This window comes from Gadus morhua, chromosome 3 (assembly GCF_902167405.1).
Source record: "Gadus morhua chromosome 3, gadMor3.0, whole genome shotgun sequence".
Classification (NCBI taxonomy): domain Eukaryota; kingdom Metazoa; phylum Chordata; class Actinopteri; order Gadiformes; family Gadidae; genus Gadus; species Gadus morhua.
Window position 1 is genome coordinate 4,410,939 of NC_044050.1, and position 5,911 is coordinate 4,416,849.

At 45.1% G+C, this 5,911-nt stretch overlaps 1 protein-coding gene across 9 annotated transcripts in view; it reads left to right on the forward strand.

The window, feature by feature from the left end:
• Nucleotides 1-278: 278 nt before the first annotated feature.
• The window catches only part of tenm3 (teneurin transmembrane protein 3), a 138,976-nt gene continuing 133,343 nt past the window's right edge, over nucleotides 279-5,911 (forward strand). For all 9 annotated transcript variants that reach the window (XM_030351663.1, XM_030351666.1, XM_030351665.1 and 6 more), the window contains exon 1: nucleotides 279-906. The gene's annotated coding sequence lies outside the window, so the exon portion shown is untranslated. The remainder of the gene's footprint in view (nucleotides 907-5,911) is intronic.

Here is a 5,911-nt window from a genome sequence, read left to right on the forward strand (position 1 = left end):
GCCCGATTGTTTTCGCCACTCCTATCTCTCCTCCGCTCCTTCATTCTCCTCTCAATTCTGCTGTATGTTCAGCAGCCTCGCCCTCCACCAATCACGACCTCTCCTCGCCGAGCTCCGTTCATTAAGCCCCGCCTTCACTCTCCATCAACCAATCACGTTCTCTCTTTGCCGTGCTCTGTTCCATAAACCCCGCCTTTACTCTCCATCAGCCAGCGAGCTGTTTGAAGAGAGAGGGAGGGGTAAAGAGAGGGAGGGCCGAGCACGGAGCCGAGCGAGAGAGAGAGGAGTGAGGGAGGGAGAGAAGTGAGGGAGTGTGTATGAGAAGCACTGGTAGCTCCCCGATCATTTCAGCAGCAACAGCCGCACAGCGCAGTGTGTGTGTGAGTGTGTGTGTGTGTGTGTGAGAGAACACTATCTGATAAAGAGACGCAGACACCGGCAAACAAGAGACGCACGTCGAGCCACCCAGTGCTGTTTGCGACGCGTTTTTTTTATCCAAGCGAGAAAAAGAAAAGACGAAAGGACCTTCCACCTTGGGGTCCAGATTCTCTCTCTCATCACCGCCCGTGCGCTGAGGCGGACGCTGGAACCACAGACCACAAACCAGAGCGGGAAGTGTGGAGGACGGGAGACGGCTCCTTCCGTGCCGCGCGCAGGAAAAGGAATTGAAGAGAAGAGCGCAAACTGAAGACGAGCCGCGTATTGTCCGTCCAGATACAGAGTCGCAGGGGTCGCAGCGGTCCGGAGGAAAAAGAGAAAGGAAAGAGGCGGACATAGGTGCTTTTCCATTTCTCCATGCTCGGCGACGGAGTTTCCATGCTCCCGTGAACGGATCCTTTATCCTTTTTTTTTTGGGTACATTAACCCCTTTAAGCCGGGCGAAACTGGAGTACTCACATAGACAAGGTAAATTCTTGTCCCATTTGATTAACTTTTCTTCTCAGAGAGCCTCCTGAGCTTTGTCTTCTGAGGGTCGCGCGCAGAACGAGTCTCTCACTGGCTGCGGACGCCGTGCGTCGTGCGCGTGTCCACATGCCTTGGCAGACACCTTTGGCCCTGTCAAAGGCTCCTTATTGTGTTCATTAATGGACCAGCGTTTAACTCTTTGACTAAGACGGCACAGTCTGTGTGTGTTTGTGTGCGTGTACATGTGTTTGTGTGTGTGTGTGTGTGTGTGTGTGTGTGTGTGTGTGTGTGTGTGTGTGTGTGCGTGTGTGTGTGTGTGTGTGTGTGCGTGTGCGCGCGCGCGAACGAATGCTTGTGTGTTCATGTGCGTGAGATTGTGGGACAGGGAGAGAAAAGGGGATTCTATGAGTGCGGCTGCGGCTGCTTGCGTGTGTGTGCTTGTGTGTGTGTGTGTGTGTGTGTGTGTGTGTGTGTGTGTGTGTGTGTGTGTGTGTGTGTGTGTGTGTGTGTGTGTGTGTGTGTGTGTGTGTGTGTGTGTGTGTGTGTGTGTGTGCTGAATGTTAAAATAGTCGCAGACTGTGGGCTCATAGTTTGATTTGGCAAGAAAAGGCTGGAGAGAGGCAGAAAGGGAAAAAGGCTTCTTGCTCAGATGTTCTGAATTAGAATGAAATGGCCTGAGCCTCTTGCTTTGACTTTTCTTTTCCAATATTCTGTCATTTTCCTCTTCAGCTTGTCTGCTCCTCTTCCACTCTCTCTTGTTTGGCATTTTAATGTTTCCTTTTTTTACTCTAATTTCTCTTTTCATTTTATTCACCTTTCCCTTTATCCACACACACTCCCACATATACACACACACACACACACACACACACACACACACACACACACACACACACACACACACACACACACACACACACACACACACACTTGCTCACTTTCACACACACAAACACACACACTCACACACACACACACACACACACACACACACACACACACACACAAACACTCACACACACACACACACACACACACACACACACACACACACACAAACACACACATACACACACACACACACACACACACACACACACACACACACACACTCCAACACACACAAATTCATCCTTACACACAGACTCACACCCACACACACACATAAATGCATGCTCACACACACACAGACACACACACACACACACACACACACACACACACACACACACACACACACACACACACACACACACACACAAACACACATATACTTCCCCATCTCTCTCTGCCTCTGTCTTCATTCCCTCCGAGTTTGGACCCTGGTCACACTTTCCAACCATTGAATGGCCTCCAAGACTTCTTGCTCAGCGAGCCAACGAGGCTGTAAAGCTCTTTTCTTTTTTATCCTCAGAAAGCACGGCCGGTCAATAAGTCAACCAGCCTATATATATATTTTTCAACTTGTCAGTGAGTGAGTCAGAAACATAGAGTTAGTCAACAACGCTACCAATGAATGGATCCACTCCATCGTCCAGTCAGTCATTTGCACAGCAGAGCACGCAGTAGTTCAAGTCCCTCGACTGGCTGCCGTTGAGTCCATCACCGTATTTAATAGCTGATTGTCCCACTCTCATGTGGAAAGGGCAAAGAAGCACGAACACACACACAACCATGCATGTGCACACACATACCCAGATGCATCCCCCCCCCCCCCACACACAGACACACATGAACGCACGCACACACACACACACGGTGCACGTGTGTGCGTTCATGTGTGTTTCCCCTTTCCCCCCCCCCCACACGCACACATACCCACACCCACCAACCCAACCACACACACACACTCAATCTCACACACACACACACACACACACACACACACACACACACACACACACACACACACACACACACACACACACACACACACACACGTGCACAAAAGACACACACACATACCCACACCCACCACCCCCCCCCCACACACATACACAATCTCACACACACTCAATCACACACATACACGTCCCCACACCCACACCCACACGCACATGCGGCATCTGGGAACATAAATATTTGATTCAGTTGTCACATACCTAGCTATTTTCCCCTCAGTGTGTTTGTGATTATGAAGCCATTACAGATGGGCAGGAGAAGGAGTGAGATGGGGATGGGCAGCATTAGCCTCCCAGGGTCGGATGTCTTTAACAAACCTCCACCCTGACGCCCCAAAGCTACTCAATCCTGCTCATGTGGTTTTTCATTCCATTTATATATATATATACATAAATATATACATTATTAATAATAATTACAACAAAAGCAATCATAATAGTAGAATAATATTAATAATAATATTTGTATTAATAATAATTGTATTAATTATAATTATTATAATGCTCATTAGAATGTCATTAAACCTGAGGTGTAATTTTGCAATAGGATTTAATATAGTGATAATGAAGTAACAACAATAACATCAGGCTTCAGATATTTTTGGGGAATTTAATATTTGTGTGTTTTATTCTATACATATTCTATACATATGTTATGAATCAATGACAGTACATCCATTTACACATATCTTACAGTTTAGCCATTATTGCTAAAAAATAAATCATGAACCTATAAGATTGGGTTTGGTTAAGAAGGATTTCCGTCTTATTTAATATTGTTGGTTTACTTACGTTTGTATATATTGTGTATTTTCTTCCAGTTAAGAGGTTGCCCTATGGTAATAGATTGGAGTAGATTGTCAAATTAGAATTTCAGTGTTTCGCAGAAAGTACGATTTAAAAAACCTACACAGCATATTTGTAAAAAAAGTTAGATAATTATGTGATTGAAGTTGCAGGTAATATAATGCGCTGTAACATTAGAAAAGCAGGTCCATGTTAATAATCAGGCCAGAGTTTGTGTGGGTAACCGTGGGTATTGGTAGGGGAGGCAGTGTGTGTGTTTAGCTGGGTTGGATTACTCGCTTCTATTCCCAAAGAGAACACTGACTATTGCTATTTCCACTAATCGTTTCCAGACACACACACACACACACACACACACACACACACACACACACACACACACACACACACACACACACACACACACACACACACACACACACACACACACACACACACACACACACACACACACACAGTTGCTATTCACTTTTTTGCCTGAACCTTTATCATGTTGGCTCTCCCTCTTTTTTCTACCTCAGTGTCTCTCTCTCTAACATTACCTTCCCCGTTAGAGAGGGGGAGGCCCCCTGAGAAACAGGGCAAAGTGAGCTACGCTAGCAGAGAGAGCGGAAGTGAGTGATGGATTAAAGAATAAAGCTGTCACGGGGAAGAGAAACAGTGGGAGATGGAACGATGGCAGACTCACGTTCACACACACACACCCCCCAAACACACACATACCCACACACACACACACACACACACACACACACACACACACACACACACACACACACACACACACACACACACACACACACACACACACACACACACACACACACACACACACACACATACATAATTACACACGCACTATTATAAGGACACAGAGAGACACATGTGCGACCGGTTAAGATTCCAAGGGGGCTATTAGCAATGATTAAGACAAGTGTATAGCTTTGTATACACACACACACACACCCTAGGTTGCTAACATGCAGAGAGTAAAAACATGTATTTTATAATCCATACATGGAACCAAAATGTATATCATATCTATATAATACATATTTGAAATTAATAAAATCATATAATGCCTGAATTGTAACTCTAATTTCACAATGTAGTTTACCTCTAATGTATATATTATCAAAATGAATACTTATTTTTTATGATTCTTATTTTTTTCTTAGGGACAATTAAATGATAATTCTCATCATTTAATTGTGACTTTAAATCAGATTTAAGAGCCCAAATAAACTTCTACAGAGTTTATTATCTCATGGTTTCCGGTTTCCTTGGCGGTTTGGGCCTGGGTCTGAGTGTAATAAAGACGTGAGGAGATTAGGAGGCCGTGTGGTGGACTGACTGCCGCAGGAGACAATGTGTTTAGTCAACCGTCCCGCAACCTGCTGAATTCCACTGCTGGTGCTGTTGGCTTATAACACACATGCACACACACACACACACACACACACACACACACACACACACACACACACACACACACACACACACACACACACACACACACACACACACACACACACACATGTCTGCAAACGCACATACACACTCTCACACACAAACACATACACACACACACACACACACACACACACACACACACACACACGGTCAACTTGGCTGACCAACCATGATCATTCATACACACATGTAACCATGCCTGGTTGCTTACACATTGCATTACACACAAGTTTGCACACACGCGCACACATACACACAGTAACACATCGACACACACTCACACACACCTAACTCACACACAGGAGTAAAATTGCATGTTTCTGCTTTTACAGTTATATGTACAATGTGGTTGCAAGTATTTGAGTTAAACTAAATTGTACTCAACTAGTTTAGTTGTAGTGTGTCAGAGAAAGCGAGCGTTCATGTGCAGGCTCACACAGGTGTGTATTTGCAAAAGATTTCCTTATTTTTTCACTCTATTCAACCCCCGGTTGTATTAACTGCATCTGTTCCTGATTGGACTCACTTTATTTCCTCCGCCGTTACCTTACCACATCCTCTCTGTCCTCACATGTCTGCGTCTCCCTCTCCTTGAAGATAGAGTGCTATATCCTAGCAACAAGCTCTCTGACAATGATCTGTGAGATATAGCTTGGGTGTCTATGTGGTCTTTACATTGTGTGTGTGTGTGTGTGTGTGTGTGTGTGTGTGTGTGTGTGTGTGTGTGTGTGTGTGTGTGTGTGTGTGTGTGTGTGTGTGTGTGTGCGTGTGTGTTCGGGCTGTGTGAAAGGGATTATCTCTTATATGAGTTTTCTTTGTCTATG